This window comes from Gymnogyps californianus, chromosome 1 (genome assembly GCF_018139145.2).
Source record: "Gymnogyps californianus isolate 813 chromosome 1, ASM1813914v2, whole genome shotgun sequence".
NCBI classification, from domain to species: Eukaryota; Metazoa; Chordata; class Aves; order Accipitriformes; family Cathartidae; genus Gymnogyps; species Gymnogyps californianus.
In genome coordinates, this window is record NC_059471.1 from 4,646,962 (window position 1) to 4,670,742 (window position 23,781).

Here is a 23,781-nt window from a genome sequence, read left to right on the forward strand (position 1 = left end):
CTGGGCCATCATGAATTATGGGTGGTTCTTGTTCTGATTTTGGCTTTCTAGGACGCTTTGCAAGCATGCTCTGTCTTAGGAACTTGTGCATATCCCTCTTTTGTGCTTTCTGCTCTCTTGTTCTAGCCGCACCCTGCCAGATCATGTTAGCAAAGAAGAAATTGGTATTTGTAGGGTGTGGAGGGCAGGGGATTGCATTAAACAGATTGAGGTTGTAGGGCCAAAGCTGGCATTACGGAAATCACTGGAAGTGAGATGAGGCTTCACTAAATTCTCCAAGAACTGAAATTAAAGATGTTTGTGCTTTCTCTGATAAAATTAAGCAGCTGATCTCTGACCTGTAGATGACAGGAGCTTGCCTAGTCCATTATCACTTGTGCTAGCATTTTACATAGTCAGACTTCAACAAAATACCTTCCACGTTTTTCAGCCACTCATACTTTGTATTTATAATGACTTCTTTCATCCTACCTTTCAAAGCCTTGACAAACACTTGCATATTTAGTTTCACATCAATTCTTTGGGTATTATTAGACCCAATTTAACACTGAATAAAACGAAATGTTGAACTCCAGAGCATCGAGTAAGTCAGCTTCACAGCTTGGATGAGACAACGGGAGTCCTGACTACGAGGCTGTTATTCTAACCACTAAACCACATTCCCTTCTTTTGCCTTATGTCTTCTGGGAATCATCCATCAAATAACTTTCCTGCATTTCCTTTTATTGCTTCCCAGGTAATGTTTATTGCTTTGAAAGTAACTAATTGTTGGTTGGGCTGTGCTCAGATGCAATTAAAAGAATATTCCACCCCCCCTCTTAAAATGCAGAGCATCTCTGAGATTCCTAATCATCTGAGTTTTATAACTCTGTTTTATTACTTTCCAAATATACAATGCTCATAAAAAAGGTAATTGGGTCTTTACAATAATGCCATTTCCTAATGTTCACCAATGAGGGAAAATTATCATCATGCAGCAGAATATTATGTTTTAATTGTTTTGCTCTCTTATCCCGTGTCAGAAGTTTTGAGGGCAAATGCTAGGTATAAATACTAAGCCATCACTACTGAACAAAATGGTCGTCAGGGGTGATGATAATTCTGTTAAGCAGGGAGCATCAGTGATGAAGGGAGGAAGATAAAAACATAGAGACTGGATAGCTTGAAATAGTAGAGAAAAAATACGAAATAGTAAGTGTTCAGATTAAAGTCTTATTAGATAGGAAAACTGAGAGCCACGTTTTTGCCTTGGTTCTTAAACTACATAGTACATGGCCAGGCAGCTCTGCCTAATGGAGGCACGTTAAAGTCCTTCACTTCACTCAGTCCTGGAGTAGGTCAAAAGTGGCTTTGACAGCCACCAAACACAAGGAGAAACACACTGCAGCAGGGGCGGTAGGTTGGGTCCAGGAGTCAAAAGGTGTAAGCAGCAGAACAGCAATGTGTTTACAGAAAAAAAATTACCATTTTTGGTGTCAGGCTTCATACTCAATTGCTCTTATTTTCAGAGAAGCTGAAAGTAAGATCGAGCCTGTAAGCGCCCAAGCTGGGGCCATGTTTAGAAATATGAAGCCCTAATGAAGCCCATGTTGCAGTTCCCCATGTGCAAGGTGGGGACAATAACCTGTTTCTCCAGCAAGCTTTGTAATTCCTTTAGGACGAGGATTGTTCCTCAACGTGAAATGAGCGGCGCTTTGCCTGGCAGGGCTGTGACTTTTCATTGAATGGCTCAAATTTGCAGCGAGCAAAAATACATAAACCGAAAGGGTAACAGTACTTGGGTAGATGAATTTCAAGCTGCTTTCGAATTTCCCTTGTTCCTGTATTCCCGTGCTGAATGCAGAGACATTCTTTCTGTCTGGGATAGTTTGCAATTAAAAAAGCCCTCTGCTCTCCTGCATGGGAAGAAAACCTTCAAATATGGCTCGTCTTTGATCCATTCCCACCGCCGTGGCTCTCAGCCCTGTGAACTGGCAGTGTATTAAAACAGGGGCTGCCGGTATGAAGAAGTGACCTGTCTGACACGGCTCTCCTTGGCACGTTATACAGGACACTGCAGGTGTTGGATGACACAGAAATGAAAGAGGAACGTGAGATTAAGAGGGATGGTCAAGGTCACCAACTCTACCCCTCAAATATAAGAGGCATCATCCCATACAAGCCCGCTCACAACTGTCTTAAAACTAATTATTTTCTTGTCTAATCTGACTGGGAAGGAATTCCAGAACTCATCCTTTAAACAGTTAGAAAATTTCTAGTTTCCTGTCTACATTTATTTTTGGCCTGTTTGTAGTCATCTGTTCTTGTGCCAACATCATCTTTTAGCTTAAAGACCTCTGCTCCCTCCCTGGTGTTTACCTGGCTGATATATTTAGAGTCTGCAATCATACCCTTTCCCTGCCTTCCTCCTCCAGTTCTTGCTGTGATAGATGAAACCCAGATAGGCTTCGCAGTAACCCCAAGCTCCCCTGTGCCATAGCCATCCAAATTGCCATTTTTTGCAATGGTTTCAGTTTAAATTCTTCTTTCTTGAACACATTCGTCAGAATATGGATGGCAGGGGAAGAAAAAAAGGTTAGAGTCAGTATTGCCATGAAGAAAAGGAAAGTCCAGAGAGAAAAAGATATTTGTGCAAGTTGGCACAAGAAGTGGCTGAAACAAGAGGAGAATTTGAGTCCCCTGGCACCAAGTCCACTACCTTTAAACACTTTTATTCATGGCATACCTCCATCATAGCAAAGGGTTATTAAGGTGTGAGACACTTGGATCTCAAAAAACAGCATTTCACCCTGTGATCTTCTAAGTCTCATCCAATTTGCTCATGAAATGAAAATCTAGCAGGAACTGTTTGATGGCTGTGCATATTAATATGTGCTAAAACAAGAGCTTTCATTATCATCTTCAATGCTTGCTTTTCCCTTTTACCACTGAGGTAGTGTGAAGGTTACAGTTAAGGTCAACCACAGTCCATGTTTATTGGTTTATGCCCAGGTTTTGAGTTATTGATATTGAGCTTGCCCAGGAAATCAGTGCAGTGCAACATAAGGCTAATCGATAGCCTGCTGCTCTTTCTGCATATTAAAAAGATAACCTTATAGAGTAAAATAAATTTTTAAAAGAGAGCTTCAATGTCTTTGCACTACCAAGTCAAAGCTCTATAAACTCTTGGGCAGCTGTTTTCATTTAATTCTACACTGTCTTTTCCCTAAAGCTGTCTTTAATGGTCAAAGCAGGTTTCGTTCTTTCCTCTTTTTTTTTTTCATTTTTCCTGAATATGAAACAAATGCCCACCACACATATTCAGATAGCTCTCCCACGTGGATATGTTCCATGCATATTGCTAGACCGTCTTGCAGCTCACTGGGTCCCGAGTATGGAAACAGCATCGTGGGCTCATGGTATCAGCAGGGCTGTGACCTCTGGCTGAATGCTGCTTCCTCCACCCATCTCGCTGGTGGTCTCTGTTACTTGCCCTTTGCTTAAGATTCACCTCAGCCCGGTATATCACTGTCCTGGTTTTTGAGAACACCCACGAATTCACCAAGGCTTCGCTTTTTATGCTCCTACTTGCCCATATTGCCTCCTGCGCGTGTGTTTGGCTGCTGTGCAGCTCCCGTCCTTTTCCTGTCCTAATGTTGTTATAGGATATTGCTGTTTGCTAAGAAATGAAAGATGATATTTAAAAGGATGCTACTACTAGGTTGACTGCTGTTGAATTTCAGAGTTGCTGGTACAAATACTGGATTGTATTACTTTCATGGTAACGGTCCCCCCAAAGGATTCTCCTCTTGCCTCAGATGCTCAGTCCCCGGTCAGTTCAGATCTGATTGCTCATCTGTTAGATGTAATAATAGCATCGTGCTGTAGCTCTACGGTGCCTTTCATCTGATGTGTTTTACAGAGACTGGGCAGCTGTCATAGAGAAGCAGGTGGGAAGCTGAGTGCTGAGGCTCTTTCTAAAGTAATTTCAGTTGACATATATTTAGTGAACCCATACTGCTGATAAAGAGGTACAGTGTGTATTATATATGTGTATATACACACACAGCTAATTAAAATGACAGCGCTGGCACCAGTGGCCAGCTGGGACAGATCTCTCTCCATGGCACCTTTCTTCATCGGCACCGCCCCACAGCTGGTCGCCAGCCCCCGAGGTGCACCCACCATCGCTGCTGTTTCAGGATGTGAATTTTGTAGTCTTATGACGACTGAGGGCGTCTGTCTAGACACAACTTGGGAATTGGGCTGTGTTTTATGAAGTTGCCATTTCTCTGTCTGCTTTGATGTACTGTCAGTGAACCAAGACCAAGCCATGAGAAGAAGGATCCTGTTTGCCCAGAAATAAGTCATAAATGTGACGACTGCAATAGCCATGTTACTGGAAATGTAAAAGAAGATGGTAACTGGAGCAAACAGGGGTGATCACATTTATCTGCGAAAGAGCTGTGCTTTTGGAGGGTGGAAAGTTATCTCAGAGAAGCGTCTAGAGACTCTCGGGATGTATTGCTTTGCTTAGCACAGCTGAACTTGGGAAGCCTCTGAGTACTTGGCCAACACACATATACACGATATAGCACAGTGTCCTCCCAGGATATTATCTGAGATCTTCAAAGCAAAACTAACTGCTCTGGGCAATAGTTCTGACTGTTATTCTGCTGAACTGCTCTGGTCACACCAGAGTCATCTCATGGGCCCGGGGTGCCACAGATCTCACTAGCCCAAGCCCAAAGCCCTAAGCAGACCTTCAGTTTTCTCAAACCCAAAAAGCAAGTTGTTGTGCTAGGAAACAAATCCTGAAGCCTGATGAACAAGAAGGGGAATTCAGGTGGAACTGTGACAACTGTGACTAACTAAATAGGAAGAAGGTTGGCTTTTTCCAGCGCTGAAGTTGTTACCAGCATAGTCACTGGTATAGACGCAATGGTCTCCACGGACTGTGATTTCCCCTTCCCGTACAGGAATAGGCTATATTTGACTGGTTTGTGATCCATTAATAGGAATTGATTCTTGGAGAGCCATTGCCTGTTATGATTTTGCAGTAATGCAGGTGTGAGTGGCTGAGATGTGCAGGCCAGAGGGAAAGAGCAAAAGAAAGTGAGAACGGTGGTGACCTTGTCACACGCTGAATGGCAAATTCGTGTTTTCTAAAAATAGTATCTTGTCTTTCCCACAGCACTAACCTGCGCTGCAGCTTCAGATTTGCTTGTAAATCTCCTCTTGGTCACACAGAAACCCACTTGCTTCAAACACGGCAATGCAATAAATTGAAGTGACCTGCTCAGAAGTATATACAGGATGAAACTCAGAGCAGCGTTAGATACCAACTGCATTGACCATTGTCTAGTGTGCCTCTCAAGTAATGCCTGTCCTCCAACGCCTTCCCTCAATTCCCTCTGTATCCCCAGAAAGGACAGACAATTTCTTTTACTATTTCTTTAAGAATTTAGGATGAAGCTCAGTTTTATGGCAGTGCTAAAAACCAAAAGATTTGCCTCCAGTAATCCTAAGCCACGCACATACGATGACCATGGCAGCATGGGCACCAGGAGTCAAGAGTTATTTTACAGTCGTGCTGCTCTTACTCCAGCTTGAGTACTCCCAGTTGAAATACAGTTCTTCAGTGAAGACAGATGCTAAGAGCGAAAGACCCTTCTGTTGTGTGTGGGGGGGTGACCAGCGTGACTATACATTCATGGAAACAGATGGAACAGTTTATACTACAGTACTCATGCATATTTGGTTTGTATTTGAATGAAGACTAACAGATGCAATGTGCTATTTTATTTTTTAGGAAATATATGATTAGATATGGTTAATTTGCAGAGGGTAATGAGCTACATGCCCTTATTAAAAAGTCATATATTTATGTACATTTCTAGCAGAAACATCTTTCTCTTGAAAAAGGAAACTCTCTGTTAAAAACAGAAAAGTTGACCTCTTCGGATTTGTCTGTTGTATACCTGCTCCTTCTTTTAAGCCATTGCACTCTGGTGTTTATTAAGAAATCCAGATGGGGGGATACTGAAGACTGAATTGTGATCCTCCAGAAATTTGCTCTCTGCAGCTGCTTAGATTTTTTTCATGTGTATATACCTAAATCGTTTTATTTGTTTTTGAGAACGTCTCCAGGAAAACTGCATTTCATTCTCACCATGTTGACAAGGTCTTCAGTGTCTTAACTTGACTGACCTTGATATTTCAATCATCATATAATGAGACATTAGGTGAAATATTACTAGGTGGACACCTTCTTTAAGGCTGTCACTTGGGCCTTAAGCAACTAACACGGTACTTTTATTTTCATTAACAGCTACTTTATGGTACTTTTTCTTTTTGCATCTGTAAAAAAGACAGCTGATATACAGATACTTTTCCTCTGAATTTAATAAATCAGATTCATCATCTACCAAAACCAGAAATCTTTTTTTTTCAGTCTCATAAATTCAGTGGGCTGACCATGTTAGAGGTGTACACCATCATTTCTTGAGTGTTTTCAGAGTCAGTAGCGCCGGATCAGTTCCTATTCATCGAGGATCTCAGTAGCATTTTGGGTAGACTCAGGGGACTGGGTGTCAGAGCCCTGGGCTCCAGTCCCAGTCTTGCCAATGACGGAGCATGCAACATCAAGCAGATATAATTAACAGGGCTAGAAATGCATCCCAGCAAACCACCTCGGCTTGCAGCTGCCCATGCACACACACACTTTGCAGGCTTGCACATCGTCACTTTGCAGGCTTGCACATTGCCACTTTGCAGTAGTTTCATGAGGTTTACTTCTCTTAACTTTTAGCAACAGGTAATTACTACTCTAGGATGTGGATGCCTGTAATGTTGAGGATGGTAGCCAGTTGGTTCAGTGGTAACTAAGACACCTTAGCACAAAACACCGGGGTCAGCCTTCCCCTTAAAGCACTGTGAGATTTTTAACATCCATGCAGAGCAGATGAAATCAAAGTCTCCTTCAAAGCAGCGACTGACAGTGCCATGTAACTGTGTTTTCCTGTCCTGGTGGGATGAAAAGCCGAGCGGACTCCGCTGACGAGTTCAGTCCAGTGGAAGTGTGAGTCCCCCCGACATCTGGCCCAGGCTTCAACGATTCTGCTCTGCTGCGGGAACAGCCCTGGCGCCAATTCATTGAGCAGAAGCGACCTGGCCTTTTTTGTGGTGTGTATTATCGAATCGGGTCTATCATCTCGAATAAATCATACCGGCCCACGCTGTCGTCTCCTTTAACCCATTTTTTGGGTAAAACTTCCATCAGCGAAGCTTGCATGCACTGAATTTGCACAATGGGTAGTTTGCCAGAAAAAAAAGCACAAGACTTAGCCTTTTTATGAGAGATAGCTTCCTTTGTAGGATTGGGAAAGGAGGAAGGATTGTGATAAACATCATTACTAGCAAGTAATTTTTCCCTTTCTGATACAGCTCTGCAGTGAGTTTGTTATCTGCCTGCATGAAAGATCTTTTCAAGATGTTTCTGGTCCCCAGGGAAGTGAGAGACTAACAGAGTCTTCCCAATAACAATAAAAGGGGGATGTCGGGGGGGAGAAGATGTCTCTCTTGTTCCTCTAACACTTGACAAAGCACTTTCCTCCCCCTTCCCAGCACTAGTCTCCTAAGAAGTTCAGAAGGGAAATGAGTTTGCTTGCAGATATTTTTGTTCTCTAGCTAGAGAAACAAATGCGTTCACTGAATATAGCTCTGCCAAGAAAATAAGAACATGGGCAGGACTTTGAATGGAGTCACTGATAGGAATGAAGGAGAGGAACAGTTTGCTGTCTGAATTGCTCATCAGGAAGAAATAAAGGTGAAGAAAGGGAGGGAGGAAATAGAGTTGTTTGAGTAAGGATACTGAATGCAAAATCTGAGTGGAAGAAACAGTAAATGCCGAGAAGAAGCTGGATGAGTCCGAGTCGTGCAACAGATTTTTTTCCCCCTGAAGCTGTGTAAAACAGACGCTGCAACAACCCACCTTGGAAACCTTTCATGCAACCGCTATAGGAAAAATGACCCTGGGGCAAGGTCATGCCTTTTTTTGCAGGGCCTGGCATGAGGGCTAGCGTGGAAGAATGTGTGATGCCATTTTCATGGGGGCAACAGGTATCCAGCCACCAACAACTACCCTTCAGTAACAGATGGACAAAGTCAAGCTCTTCTGTTCTCTCTCTTGCTGAAGTGGGTTGACATCTCAGTCGTTTCAAGTGGCATCTCAGAGGTTTTGTGGCATGTCATGATGAAGAGAATCACTGCCTGCTTCCTAACTCCCTGCAGGGCTGCATAGGACCTCAACAAATCCTAACTCCTGGTCTTACCATACCAGCTTTCCTAACACGGTGATACTTTTGAAATACTCCCTGCTAGTGACCTTCTGAATTCCCTGTAATTCCTAACACTCTTACTGAAAAATATTAGAAAACAGAGTCACTAACCAGTTTTCAGATAGTATTTTTGCAAGTGGAGGGTATGACTGCATACTTCAGAAAACATGCAAATAAAGAATCTGTTAATTTTTAATTTTTTTTTCATCGTGTTCTGGAATCCTATCCATAGGCTTATCTAGACTTGGAAATGTACCAATACAATTATTCCCCCTGAATTATTTGGAAATAGTCATTTCGAAGTAACTCTCTACGTGGAATCAGAAAGATCAGACAGATCCTTGTGCCAAAAGAAATAATTATTTCATAACAGCCATATCAGTAAATTTCCAATTGGAGAGGAGCTCATATACACAGGAAGGAAGCAAACCCTATTGTCTCCCTCCTTCCTTACAGCCCTTGTTTTACAGCCGAATAAGCAATAATGAGGCTGTAGATCTATGTCGTCTTCTTAGAATCCAAAAGGCTTTACAGAGTCTGTTGGATGAATTTCAACACCCTGTTCAAGTCCAAGGAGGAAATAAGCTCTTCCAGAAATTCACCAATCTTCCTTTTTCTTCTTTGAGTCTGGCTGTAGCTCAAAGGAGCCTTATGGACCATCTGTCCCTCCTATCCTCTCAACCCCCACATGCCACCATCGATAAGACATCAATCTGTGAAGCAGCTCTGGGAGAGATTTTTTTAGTAGTTTCTCCAGGAAAGCATCCGAGCAATTCCTCTGCAGAATCTATCTGCTCTCTGTGTCTGCTGGGGAAAAGGAGTATTGACCTCTCCCCATCTCTACCATGGTCTGGACATTCTTCTCTTGAAGGACGCAAATGTATTTGCAAGAACTTTAGACAAAGCGAAGAATTAATTAACCAAATCCAATTCAGGGAGGACAGTGATAAACAGGACATGGCTCATGAAAGCGTTAAAGGTTTGGAAAACATTACTCACAGTGAGACACTCCAGAAGAAAAGAACTAAAAGAAGGTTAAGAACTCAGTTCATCACTCGCTATGGGGACATGAATCTATTGGGGTACTGCTCAGATGTCTTTGGGAACACTTCCTGAATATCTTCTCTTACCTTTTGTGCTCATGTGGGACCAACCGTAATCTGATGCTGAGAATGCAAACCTCCGGTGCCACTGACTGAGATAAAAAAGATTGGGGGCTGCATTTGCTTCAGAGTCCAGACCGCGGCCCTTCCTAAAAGTTTCCAAAAAAAGCTTCTGAGATGGCAAAATATCTCCCTAGGAACAAGCACTAATCCCTTCTCAAATATACCTTTGGAAACTGATCTTTTCCATAGCCATGCAGCTTACAGAGACAAGTTAGTCTGAACTCTTCTATATCACAGCTGCTTTCACCCAGTTGTCCTCTTCATTTTGCTTGCCTTCCAGCAAGACTTCCAGGCCTGAGTTGAAAGACACCAAGAGCATCGCACAGAGATGCTACTGGGAGGCTCCTTACCCTGACCCCATGGCTCTTTACGGAGCCAAGACCTCCGGGCTGCCACCCTGCTGCATTCAACAGCTTTCCACTCGGGTACAGCTGTAGGTCATTGCATCTGCCTGCATTGTACTGTGCCTGTTTAGGCTCTGTCCTTACAGCTTTTTATTTGTATTGTTTTACTACTCTATCTAGTTTTAACGTCCATGCACATTACCAGCCATGAGTTTAAATTTTCCACTAAATATAACCACTAAAATGTTGAAAAGCGTCATACTGAGTTCCAATACCTACAGCCCCAATACCTACCCTTTCAGACCCAGAAACTCTCTATCCAACAATTAATGTAGCAATATCTTTTTGTTTTTCTTTTTTTTTTTTTCCCCTTTTTTTTGGTCAAAAAAATTGCTAGTTTTTGACCAAATAAGGGCTTGGTTCATCCATTTACGCTAAAGAGGTAGGACTGTCCACTGATGTTTCACCAGGGCTGTGCTTCAATTCACACAAATCCCAAGGTCTAACAGGAGCAGGAAGAGGGTTAATAATTCAATATTCATGTGGGAACCAGCCTATTTGCTACTAGCTCACATGAAAGAAGATACCCCTCCACAAACACGCATGACCCACATCAAAGGGAGTTATGAAAATATCCCATTCAGCCTTAATAGGAGCCACAGAGTTTTTGTGAGTTGATCTCTGCTTTCTACTTTCTCTATTCACAGCTCCAGCAGAAGGAAAAAGACCAAAGAAAGCAAGTTTGTGGTGATTTGAGAGCAGATGGCATACCAGTGGAAGGGGTCCTATGCAGACGGAATGGCAGGGACTCTCCTCAGGGGGAACCGCACTCGATGGACAGTCAACAGCCAGAAATATTCAGGTGGGGCTGAGGGACACTGCGACTTGGGAGGGGACAAGGAGAGCACATTTCCCCCGCTGCTGCGTATCACAACAAGTCTGGTTTAGGCATATAATTTACAAATATATACATCTATATTGTGTTTTCATAAATGTTTATGATGTCAGCCTTTATCTAGATGCCTGAGCTCATGCCATGCAGAACTCAGCACGTTGCAAACATGTAACTAACCCTCTCTTTATCAACCAAACTTCTAACATGCTTAAAGACTGAAGCCTGATTTGCCTGAAAAGACCTGTTTTCTCCACAGCTCCATCAGGTGGCATTCCTCTCAGCCCTTTCCCTATTCTTGTTTGTAGACTGATCCCATGCCGAGTTTTCTGCTCTCCTGACGCCAGGGTAAGTGTCTGCAATGCCCAAGGTCATCACCTTCCTTTTCCTGAGAAGTGGCCCAAGATGAACACTCCTTCAAACTTCTACAAACACAGCACTCATGTCATGGCAGTCCGCCAACATACGATGGGTCAAATCATCGTCTGGGAAACAGGCTTCTTTAAGGAAAGCTGAAGAACGCATCCAGCAAGCTGCACGTGTGCTTCATTTACCTGCCATGTCTCCCAGAGGGAACACGTTGTATTAAATGCCGAGGAGGAGTAGAACCAGCTACAGGAAAAGTTTGCTTTGTTGAGCATTAGTAAAACTAATGGGGTATGTTTATGTAGCACCTTTCATTCCAAATGATCAAGTGCCTTGCTAGCCTTAATCATTTCACTCATCACTGAACTGCATACACCTCTGGGGTGGAACATTAACAGCTGCTCGGTAGAGCACAGCAGCAAAACAGAGCAATTTAATGGAGGAGAAATACCCCATCCAACTGCAGGTGCAAAGGGAATTTTGTTAAGTGGAATGTAATTATCCAAAGCAGTGGTACCTAGGAGAGAGGGAGATATTTCCTTTAATGCTCTAATATGGGGCTACAGCTGCTTTTCCAGCCCCCACATTACTGGGGAATCAGCATCACAGCCTGGCTCCGGGATTGTAGTTGAATCTCAATTTAATTTCCATCCTAAGGCTCCCAAAAGGAAAAGCATCTTGGAGGTTTTTTGTGGGTTTCCAGATTCCCACTCTTTCAGCTGAGGATTGCCGTTTGACTATGTCAAACACCTAAACCAAATTAGAACCAAACGAAGACCGTGGCTGGAGATGGAGGCTCAGTACATCCGTGTTCCTTACAAGCAGCACGAGGCTCTGTCGGCTATAAAATCCGGACATTATATAAGAGGGAGAAATCATTGTCCCTAAACTATTCATGGCAGGGTGGCTTGATTTAAATTGTAATCATGGTTTAAACCAGCAAAACAGAGAATCTTGATTTAAATAATCAGTTTTAATCTTATTTTGCATGTGTGCTTTTCAGTTATTTTCTTTTAAAACTGGTTGATTCTCACTGATTGGTATAATTTGCTGCTTCTTTATGCTAAATCAAAGAATATCCTATATCTATACATATTTATTTCAGCAATTATATAGTTTAGCATGCATTTATTCAGATTCCTACTTTTTACATTTTTTATGAAGAGAAAATGGTGAACAACAGATTTCTTATTCAGTAGATGATTGCTGGATTTTTTGGGGTTTTTTTTTTGTTTTTCATTTATTTGGAATTCACGTCAAGCTGCATTTAAATGGAAATTGGAATTCAGTCATAATTTCACCCCCCTCCTCCCAAACCGAGTGTAATAAAAGTACTTGAACCTGCTGGAGATACGAGAAGAAAATGTCTCGCACAGAAAATGAGTTGGCGTTAACAAAGACAGCGCTAGCTGTCGCTGGGGAACTGGAACAGAGGTGCATTTCTAAGAGAGCTCGGCAATGCTTCTTCCTCGCGGGCAATGCTGGCTTAAAGAGCTCCCAGGTGGTTTTTTTAGCCCACCCTCAGCCGCTGGCCCTTATTTGACCCAAATCAGGAAGAGTTTCTGTTGGGTGGGATTTCTGCTGCTCTACCCTGGGTCGAACTGATCTCGCTATGTGGGACGGCAGCGGTCCCACGGGAGCTGTGCAATCACAGCTCTGTGCGCTGACACCCTGTCCTTGAGGAAAGGCTTTAAATCACACACTTTTCTGGGAGTAAATCAGAGTTGGACTCCATGAGCAGTTGCACCATCATGACCGCGGGGATGGAGAACCCCTGCAAGGGCATGGGAAGGGGTACCTGGGGTGGCACCTCTTAAACCAGTTGTCTCCCCAGATGTAGTGTGTCCTGGAAGTCACTATAATATGTCTTGTCTCTGTTTTTATTCATGTAGATTTTCCCCTTCCTTCCTTTTCAACTGGTGGTGGATTTCTCACTTCTGTACACGCTCGTTGATCTACTTGAATGAGTTGATGTGAAAAAAATCTCCCTTTCCACCTGCAGAAGAAGCAGCTGCTGTCAGGACCTGATCTGGCACCTCCACAGACTGGCTTTAGGTTCTCGCCCAGAAACTGCAGCCAATTCACTACTTTGACTTTCCTTAAGACTTTGACGTAGTTGCATGGAACTGATCTAAAAATTATTTACAAGTCTCTAACAGATTATTCTGAATTTAAGTCTTAGTCGAGGCTGCCATAATTTCCCATTTTGTTTAAACTGTTTATCTCTTAAAAGTGGAAATGCGTATTTAACTTAAATTAAGTTAAAAAAAAAAATTAACATTTCTATCTCCCCCACTACAAAGCAACCAAACCAGAGCAGAAATCAAAGCGCAAGTTTCTGAATGCGGCAGGAAGCTGTCATTTGGATGAAGTAGTTCGTTGCTGAGTTTGCCACCATTGAAGTTGGTTGTGGAAACCTTATAGCACTTTGGGGGGGTCATTAAACACAGCGGCGAGAAGAGGGCTGTGCTCGCTGCCAGTTCACGCTGCTTGGCACGAAAAGGTCTCGCCTGCGGAGAGAGTTGCAAGGGGAGAAAACAGCCACCCCCTGGGTGCTGCGGCGGGGGAGAGACGGCACATTTTGGTGCCTTTCACGCTGTTTTCAGCGAGTGCCCTGGGCGCCTGTGACCATTAGAGGACCCGGGAAGCTCTTGTGATCTCCAGGAGAGCTTTTGGTATAACGGCCCGTGCTGCATGGTTTGACGCTTTCCATCTCACAGTCGCTCAACCCATGGCTTGTAAATAAATGCAGCAATAGCAACAATAAAAAGCAGGTTTTTTTCACCCCCCCCCCAAGATATTCGGTGCATGTTTGAGGGGCTTCCTAAGCCAATATTTTAAACACTTCAGCACTGAAAATTCACTTAATATATTACTGGGTAGAACTGGAGTATAGTTACTTTATTTGCTGCCATCCATATCTTTGATGATTAGAAAATATTTGGGTTCACAACTTAAAAGCGGGTGGAGAAAAAAGAGAAATATAAAGAAAGAAAGAGAAATGAAGTGATACAGCCAAGGTTAAGCACTGTCTGTAGCAGAGCCATGGATTAAATCCCTTGAGCTGCAGTCCAGTGCCCACCCAAAAGCAGCCCTTCTCTGAGTCCCGTAATATGTCTGCTCCCCAAATGTCTTTGTATAACTTAGTCACGTGTGGCAAAGACTTACTTTTGATTGGGCCATAACAAAGTTAAGTTTGTAAAATGTTTAATCTACATGAACACCAGATAGGAATTATTATTTTCTCTTTATATACGTGTTTGAAAATGATCTGTGCTGGGATGGACAAGACAAAACAACAACCTGCCTTAGAGCGTATAAGCAAAGTTTTTAGGGGCAGTTCAAAGAAACACTGGAAACTTTGCAGAATTAGGGCAGCGCTGCATTTTCAATCACATTGAATAAAATGGCATTTTTGCTAAAATTTACTCAAAAGCCTCTGAGAAATAAAGCAATGAGATTTTAATGAACAAATTCTCATGGCAGAAGCTGTGCTTTCCTTTATTTGGAGCTCAGTGCGCACCTCTGGGCATGGATAAAACAAAAATAACGTGCTCTTTCCTCTCACTTTGTTCTGCTTATGGGTGGAGATGCATCTTCACTGAAAAAAGAAAAGCCAGATACCTCAAGGGGCATGGGAGGAGACTGGATGAGATGTGGACTAACATTCTGCGTGCTGGACCTAGAAGTAGATGCAGTGGTCCAAATGGGAATTCAGAAATACAGACATGAGCATCTGGAAATGCCAGATTGGGGAGAAAGCCTGGTACGCCTTTCCCCTGTGCAGGAAACAGTGCTGCACCTCTTTGAAAGGCTGGGATGACATATTGACATGTCCTGCCCGTTGCAGCTTGGTGTGACCCCTGCACATCCAGGACGAAGCAGAAAAGAGGGAGAAGGCAAAGGTAAAAAGCTCTGTCTCCCTGGTCCACACTTAACCAGCAGGCTTAACTCTGCAGGGCAGGGGTCCTTCAGCCACAGAGACAGATATCAGACCATTTTGAACCTTAAGCCGTCACGCCTTCCTGGTTTGGATTTATTGTCCCCTCTAATCCTTTGCTTTTCTCCATGCTGCTCCTCTTTCGTCTGTCCCAGGAGGGCTCGATCGTTTGCTTAGGACAGAGCTCGTGTCTGGCCCTAAAAGCAAAATCCCACTTCAAATGACCATTGAGCTGCAGGTCCATCGTGACCCAACCGCTGATGTCCACGCCAGCTCTGATGGCCCTCGGTGTCCTGACCATAACCCTCACTCCGTGGCATTAGCCGTTCCTCATTGGCAATGACACACAAATCCCACCCCAAAACCAGGCTGGAAGCAAAGTATTGCTATCAAAAGAGCAATAGGTCTTATGCTGCTGAACCTAGCTGTATTCCCCCTAGGATGTTTCACACCAAAAGAAGTTTTTTATGGCACTCGGAAATAGTGTAAAAAATGCACAGATTTATTTCCAGAATGCTTGGCAGCTTGCCAGCAATATTAATAAATGCAATTATTTTCCTTAAAAAATATCTCCATGACAAGGCAAAGGAAAGGACAAAAATTAACAGCGTAATTGAAAAGAACAGTAAATTCTTACCTGTTAATGTTGTTTCTACATGCCCTCTCCCCCAATATCCAGGCTATTAATGAGCTTCTAGAGTTTGGGCCTTTTTTCCCTGCTTAATGGCTTCGCCATCATCGCAATAATAATGTGAAACCTACACACTAACCTATATTGAACTGCAGTTCATTACAGCAGAATAACATTGTGAAGGGTTTTAAAGTCAGCATCCTTTCAGATGCAGATTACAGTAATACAGAAAATACATTCTCTGTGGGACATACCATATGGGAATAAAAATAATAAAAAAAGAAAATGGAAAGACTTCTTTTCCTCTGGAGGCAGAGGCCAGTGATGAGATAGATTAGCGCTAGAAATCAGTGGGAATTCCTTCACCGTGGAACAAAATCAAGATACTGATCACTAATGCAGCAATTGAAGTATTAAACTCAGATTAATCCCGGGTACCTTCGCCTCCTAAATTGGGAGCACCGATGCCGCTGGCTCCCTCTGCGGTCCCTGGGGCGAGCTAGGTGCTGCCAAAGGGACATTCAGCTCTTGGGTGGGTTGAATCCTGCCTGAGAGACAGTGGCATCCACTAATCACCTCATTTGAAAGGCAGTTTTACACCCAGTGTCGGGGGGGTGGTTGAATGCGGAGGGAAATTAAGTGTCTGTTGTCCTAAATCCCATCAATTTACTGTCCTGTCAGGGTAAAACTTTCTCTGAGACTCTTGCGAAGAAGCGAGGTGGTGCCTCACCTTTTCACTTTCAAGAAGCGTCTCAGGGCTAATATCTAAAAAGGACAAAAAAGGTAAGAGGACAGAAAATACGAGGAAATCCATCATCAAGAATGTCAGTGGTTAGAAAGTTGGATCACAAGTAAGGAAGATGTAACAGCCTTCGAGGGAGCCATTTTTCAGTGGAGAATGTAACATTTGGGATGGTCGTGTAGCTAAAGTCTCCTTTTTAGGACTAATATTCTTCATAGGAATACTAGTATCTTTACGGTTGGAGAGCCTGAAGGCACATTCCTTCCCCTGACCTTCACATTTCAAGTGATCACCGAGTCTCTGAATATCTCTATAAGGCGGCTTCAGTAGGTTGTAACATCCAAGCAATCCCCATGTACTGTTAAAATGGGGAATTTCTTGCAAATCCTACCTGGAAAGGAGCAGTGTAAGAGTTTTGAGAAGCTGAAACAGGGAAGGGGATTAGTGAAAATACCTTTCTGGATCCGCTACTTGTTTTTGTAGTTCTTCACTAACTTCTGCAATTGATGATGGATCTTTAGTGGTAAGGGTTCTGGCTAATTTTTATTTCAAGCTGAAACATCTTGTTAATATTAAGGTTACAACTGATAGGAGGCAAGTGAAAGATGACAGCCAGCAGATGCCTGATCTTGACCGGGTAATTCTAATTTATTCTTGTCTTCCCCTACTCAAAAGGCACAAGGGAAGCTTAATAAAGTATAATTCATAGCACATTCCTTTTTTTTTTATTTATTGTGAAGAATGTTTTTTTTTTTTTAAAAATCTCCTTTCTGAATTCTCCAGAGTCTGAGTATCACATTTTTGCCTACATGGTTTGCAGAAGAAGCATGTCTGAAGCACACACTCATTTACTGGAAGTACTTTATAATGCACTATTTAATTCAAAGGAGAAAAAAAAAAAAGATGATGTTGCTGCAACCACGGTAACAATATTAACAATAGAGTGTATGAAGCCTGAAAGGAAATTACTCAGCAAAACACGGTAATAAAAAGAAAAGTCACCATGGATTATCAGCTGGGGTATTAACAAATAATTTGTAATGCTAAGATTACACAGTAATTCTGGCACTGCTAATTGCACTCATATATTGAATTGTATTTTGAGCCAGTGATTTGGGTCAACATGATTTGGGAAACAGGAAGGTGAATGTAAAGAAGACTGAGTAAAAATCCTTCCTCTGCAGAGGGTCAGAGCTATTTAGGAGAACCTTGCAAGGCCCCTGGTAGCAAGTATAGACAATATTAGGAGATGAGCTCTGGACAACCAAAGGGAACAAGAAAAACACACAGAAATAATTACCATTTTACTAGAGGTCCCCTACCTATTGTAGAACAGCTCTGAAGAGAAAATATTTGGAAAAAGCTGATGAAATTCTGGAGCATGGGGCTTGATCATCGGGACAGCTTTCTGATTTAATAAGAAGCCGAAATGTATACAAGAAACCTAGCAGTGAACAGCATGTTGCGGTGTATTTAACCGAGAGTACTGGGATTTATACCACTCTGGCATGCTGACTATTTTGCAAAAACAGATAGTTACCACCATACACCTAGGACCTGATCTAACACTGCTGATGGCAACGGGAGTATTCAAAGGCTTCAGTGAGGTCTGTATCGGAGACCACTGAATAAGTGAAAGAGTTAGTTAGATTTCTTAACTACCCAGGAGAAATAAAATTATATCATTTCTTTGGTGCTCCTTGTCTGAAAGACTTGTCTTTAATTATTTCCTGCTGTAATGTACCCCTGTGTTTCTAAATATCTTCTACAAGCATTCAATTCTATCGAGTCCTAATTTCCTATGCAGTTTCTTAAGCACTCCTTCCAGCAGCAGTAATGGCTTAAGCAGTGTGGAAGCAGAAAGTGTGGCGGTTACTGCAAGAAATGCTCTTTAAATCATGTATTATGTCAATTAAAATGGCTAAGAGTTGGGTCTGTGACGGTAGAGCAGGCAGAGCTATCATGAGCTTTCCAGCTCCTGATTGCCAGTATGTTTCAGTTTTACAAAAACCTATGAGAATTTTCCAGAAAGGCAATTTATTTGATGGGAAAGCAGAAGTTAACGGTAACATATCCACTACCTTTCTGGTCAAGTTGGTAAGGCTTGGAGAGCAGATTTGGATATTGGGCCGGTTGTTTGCTTGACATTTTAAAGCTCATTTACATACATCCCAGAACAGTAGTGACTAAAAGAAAAATCATTCCTCTCTGTAGGATGTGGGTCCAGCAAAGTAAAATGAATTGGTGCTCTTAATCTTGTCACTGGCGAGTAAGTGTCTGTGTTGCTATAGTCACCATATCACTTCTGGCACTGACTGGTGATTTCAGAGGTGAAGCCAAAGACAAATGAACCTTGAGATTAAACTGCTCTACCTAAACAGAGGTGACCAACAGATATGTGGTGGAAGTGTTGGGGCTGATCGTACCTGCATCCAGTTCATTGTTAAATGGGAAATTTGAGTCCATCAGTGCCGTTCTCACCCTTTTGCACACGTGAAATGCATGCAGAACGGTTTGCAGGATGACATGTTTCCTATATATTTTTGAATTGTGAAGATGGAAAGAAGCAGCACAGCGCAATTTGACAGCAATTGTCCTGCAGCCTGAATTTTGGCTTCCAGGGTGGTTAGATCTGGAATTTTAGTTCATGTCTACTAATCTCTCAGTCTGCTAGATAAGAAAATGCCACACTTCAGCAACACTTGTGCGGCAAGAATTTCTTTACACAATATATCACAATTGAGCATCTCCAGCTTGGTTGAACTGTCTCGAGCCATCTGATGTTATTCATCCTGCCTGTGAGATCCTTCTGGCCGCTTGATACTGCCCACATTCTTCCCAAGAGGAGATGATGACAGAGAGAAACATCAGCTCCGCTCTGCACATGTACACAGCGTTAATCACTGCTGACTTGTCCTGCTAACGAAGAAAACTGCTCCCCCTCTCTCCTGCTCCTTCTCATATTTAACCAACTACTTGCCTTGGTGGATATTAACACTAAGCCCAGATTAAAACTAAAGTGAATCCTTAGTTTGCCACAGCTGCTTTGGAATAGTTGAAAGTTAAGCTGTACTTTTTTTGTTTGTTTTTTTTTTTTAGAAAAGGGCAGCAACTCCACTTTCACAAAGATGGATTTTAAAAATGCAGTTGGCCCAGGTCTAAAGTAATCCTGCAGCGATTGTGCTGAATAAACCAGTAAGCTCATTATCATATTGAAGACAGAGAAAAAAGTGTGGTTTTTTTTTTTTGTGGGAAGGGATTCTGTATGGCAACATCTACATTTTCTGCCCATCTCTCATGTTCGGATCTATCCGGGGACTACCAGCATGATTCATAACAGTTTGGGTGAATTTGGGGTAAGATCTCCCTTATAGACGCAAAGGAAATATTCAGAGCCCGTTGCATGGGTGCTTACACACAAACACTGTCCATCTCTGCATCTGTTAGGAGTGCCCTAGGCAGTACAAAAGCCAGAGGTGCTCCAAGCCCAGGCTGAACAGTCCTGCATGGCCCTGAAGTCAAAGAAAGCACAGCAATGCTACAAACTATTGAAACTGGAGAAAGAGGGAAGCTCAAGAGGCCAGCACGTACAGCCGCTCTGACTGAGGCGGCATCCAATCTAGACCATTCTCAGCAGCTATTTGTCTAGTTTACACTTAAAAACTTTCAGCACTGGAGTTCCTCAGACTCCTCTATCTCCTCCAGTGGCTAACTGCCTACGAACCGCTTATGAGGAGAGGAGGATCTAGGTGGCTTTGTTCAGCTAATAGAAGAGAAGGCTAAAGGCAGATCTAGCTGCTCTCTTGTAACTATTTTAGGTATGGGGGATATACAGAAGATGGAGTCAGACTGTTCTTGGAGATGCTTAATGAGTGGACGACAGGGAATGGACACGAGTTGTGGCAGTGGAAATTCTGGCTAGCTCTTAGGAGAAGAGTTGTTCACAACAAGCGTGGTCAGCACCAGAACCAGGATGTAGAGGTTGTGGCCTCTCCATCCTGGGAGGTACTCAAAGTGTAACTGAGCAACTTGGTCTGACCTCAAAGTTAGCCCTGCTTTAAGCAGGAGACTGGACCAGAGACCTTCAGCGATGCCTTCCAACATAAATTATTCTATGGTACTCTATTTTTATGATGATGTATTTATGATTAGAAGTATTTTCCTTTTAGTATGTGACTGAGTTGCTGCAAAATAAGTCAATTTCTGGAAGACTATTACCTTGTTCTCCTTCATTGTGCTCTTCTCTCTATTAAACAATTGCTGGCTCAGTACAAAGCCTGTTCAGGGTTACTTCAGGTAACACCAGTTAACTCCAGGCTCAGATCCAAATGACTACTTCAGGAACTTTTGCTTGAATCAGTCTTGCTGAGAAACAGTGCAAACTAGTATAGGAAAGAGATTCTCCTAACTTCATTACTAGACTTCCAGGAACCTAACTCCTCCCTGCGCATGGATCTGAACTGTTAATAGGAGTTCACAATTTCAGCTTAGCCTAGATGGTCATGCTGCAGAATAACCCTTGAGCTATATGAAGTGCCTGCTACATTAGCAGCACAGAGTGATTGCATTATCCCCAGACAAGGTGCAGTAACTTGAGCGGTCCCCTCTGTCCCCTTACTCTGCAAAATGATCATCCAGGTCGAGCGAAAAGCACTGCGCAATGGAGGGGAAGCCATTGGAGCTGTCTGGGTGTGCAGGATCTGAGCTCAGGGCAGTGCCAGAGTTATAACTCAAGCTAACTCTTCAGTGAAAACAAACTCTTAACCTAGTAAAAGTATTCAACCTCCTGGAAAGCCTGGGAACAGCTTAGATAAAGCAACACAAGGCTTTTCATGCCAGCTGCCTGTGCAAGTGATTTATGGACTGTAATATGCCATGGAACCAGAGCACTTCATTGGTTTCCTTAAAGACAGAGGAGTGGATTGTGGCTGCACTTACTGAGCAGAATATCTGTTCCTTCAAGGCATCACCACTCCTGAAATAAAAGCAAACCTGCTTTTCGAGGGAGCCAGACCTCTCATTTTCTAAGAACACAATAAATGTCTCGGTAGAATCGTGCTTCGACAGCTTTGGATTTACAAACATCAGAAGTAAATTCTGATTATTTATTTTGGATAAATAATGAACAGCATAAAAATTGCTGACGTTAACCTTCATTGGAAAAGTTGGTTTAATGGGCCCCATAAAATCTTCTATTGATGGCAGGTTCATAAAGCTCCATATTGACTTCAGCTAAAGGCTATAACTTCTATCAATACTGTCAACAATTAATATTGACTAATAAAGGTATCCTGTAAACTGAGTCATAGCATTATGTTACTTTATGCTGCCATTAGCAAAATTTCATGTCTTCTTGAAAACATTTCTCCTATAAATCTGGGATTTCTCAAAATAGCCTGTGTGATAGCTAGCAGTGGAGGGCCCAGAGTAACACTGCTTATGTGCAGAGGGAGGAAACACAGAGCAACCTTTGTGTTTGCTAGACAAAGCTTCTGAGAGGATCTCAGGCTTCGTTTGCTCCAACAGCAGGTTTCAGGCTGTCAGGGGTTTGTGTGCAAAAGTTTCTCACACCTTTATCTGTGCCAAGTAATTGCAAAATGAAAATGTCCAAATTTTGTGTACATTTAAGACTTTTCCTTAGTCCTTCTTCTCTTCCTCCCTTGCAACCTTTGTTTGGATATGTTTATACTACCAATTCAACTGCAGTCCCTGTATGGAAATGATACATCTTTCTCTCAGCTCTGGACCAGTTTTTCTGACCTGAACCTGGCTGATGTCTCTGATATCTTCCCAGGGAAGTCTAAGCATCAGCTGAAGCTCCCCAACAGCACAGTTTGGATCGTAATATTTTCCCTCAAGTTCCACCACCTCTTTTTTATCAATATGAACAATACAATTACATACTGGACACCACCGCTCTGTAGATTTTATTTATGCTACACGGACTTTGTATTTTTGAGTATGATATAGCCTTTCGCATTCAAAACACTCAACATCTAAGACTGCAAATGCCTAGGGCTCAAAGAAACTCCTTCTACATTTGTACAGCACTTAAAGAACCTGCAGGTATGTTCTCCACCTTTCTGTCTTCCCTTTTCTAATTGCTATGGTTCAACAAATGGTTAGTGTGTCATTAAATTAAGGGAAGAGGAATTGGAGGTTGTCTCAGTCCTGACATGAGTACTACTGCCTCTGTTATTACTTTCAGTAAAGCCTTTCAAGGCATGTGCTGTTGCTAATGTGTTGTTGCTAATATAATTTCATTTGAAAGTGATCTGTAGGTACAAAGTTGCATTTGCACATGTAGAGATAACATTACGGAAACCAGTGAAAAAGACTCCAGCAGCTAATGTAATTCTTCTCTCTTAAGACAAAAAAAAAAAAAAAAAAAAGACTAAAATTTTGTACTTTGCTTTTCTTGGTAGGCATGGAAAGAAAAAAATATGGGATAGGGTCACAGCTGCTCATACACCACCATGGAAAACACAAGAGAGATCTCTGGATATGGGAGAATGGGATGGAAGTGCAAGGTGTTTGCTTTTGTTTGTTTTCTAGTGATTTCTTGGGCGTGTGCAAAACTCTGATTGACCCTGATGATCCCTCTGGTTTTTCATCAAGACACAAGGCTTGGAAGGAAAACAAAATAATCTGGCACTGCGTGTCTGCCTGTCCTAACGGATGCAATCCTGCAAGATACTACACTACGAAACTTAAAAAAAACATTGTAAAGATAACTTAAAAAGATTCTTCTGTACATCCTTTAAACAGAAGGCTGTTTATCTTTGAACTTTGCCTAATATATCATTATCTCTGAGCAGAAACTTAATAAGCTTCTACTGTAATTTTGTTGGAGTTAAACATAAAATCATGTGGGTGGTGTATGTCTCACCAAGTCATGGCTTCCCAAGGAAAAGTTATCATCATTTGTCACTATAATACTGTGGCAAAAAGCATGAAGAGAACAAGCAATACAGTCATTTCACATCAGCTTTCTGCGCTGAGCTCAAGCTCCCAATGACTTGTACGCAGCGGCTATATTAAGAAGCAGGCTGTGCCATAATTGAATTAAAGGTGCAAAGGCATATAGGGCTGTGTGAACTCCGGGGTCAAGCTGCAATTGAATCAAAATCCTCTCTCCTTCCTACACTGCTTGGCAGAACTGCTGACCAAAAGGTTCGCAGACCTACAAAACGCATGCAGGAGTCCCCGCAGCTGGGGACACAAAGTTATAGAGATAAAAAATCTGTGACCTTCAGCTTTTATTTCGCACGAAGAAAAAGGCTTCTAAAAATATTTCACCATCGTTTTCCTTCAGAGAGCAGTCAGCTGATTTACATAAATGAAATGGCTCCTGTCAAGGAACCGGCAAGGAAAAGAAGGAA

General features: G+C 42.4%; 1 protein-coding gene across 1 annotated transcript in view; it reads right to left on the reverse strand.

Annotated features, from left to right (window-relative positions):
* The window catches only part of TENM4 (teneurin transmembrane protein 4), a 355,419-nt gene that overhangs the window by 326,490 nt on the left and 5,148 nt on the right, over window positions 1-23,781 (reverse strand). The window lies entirely within an intron of this gene.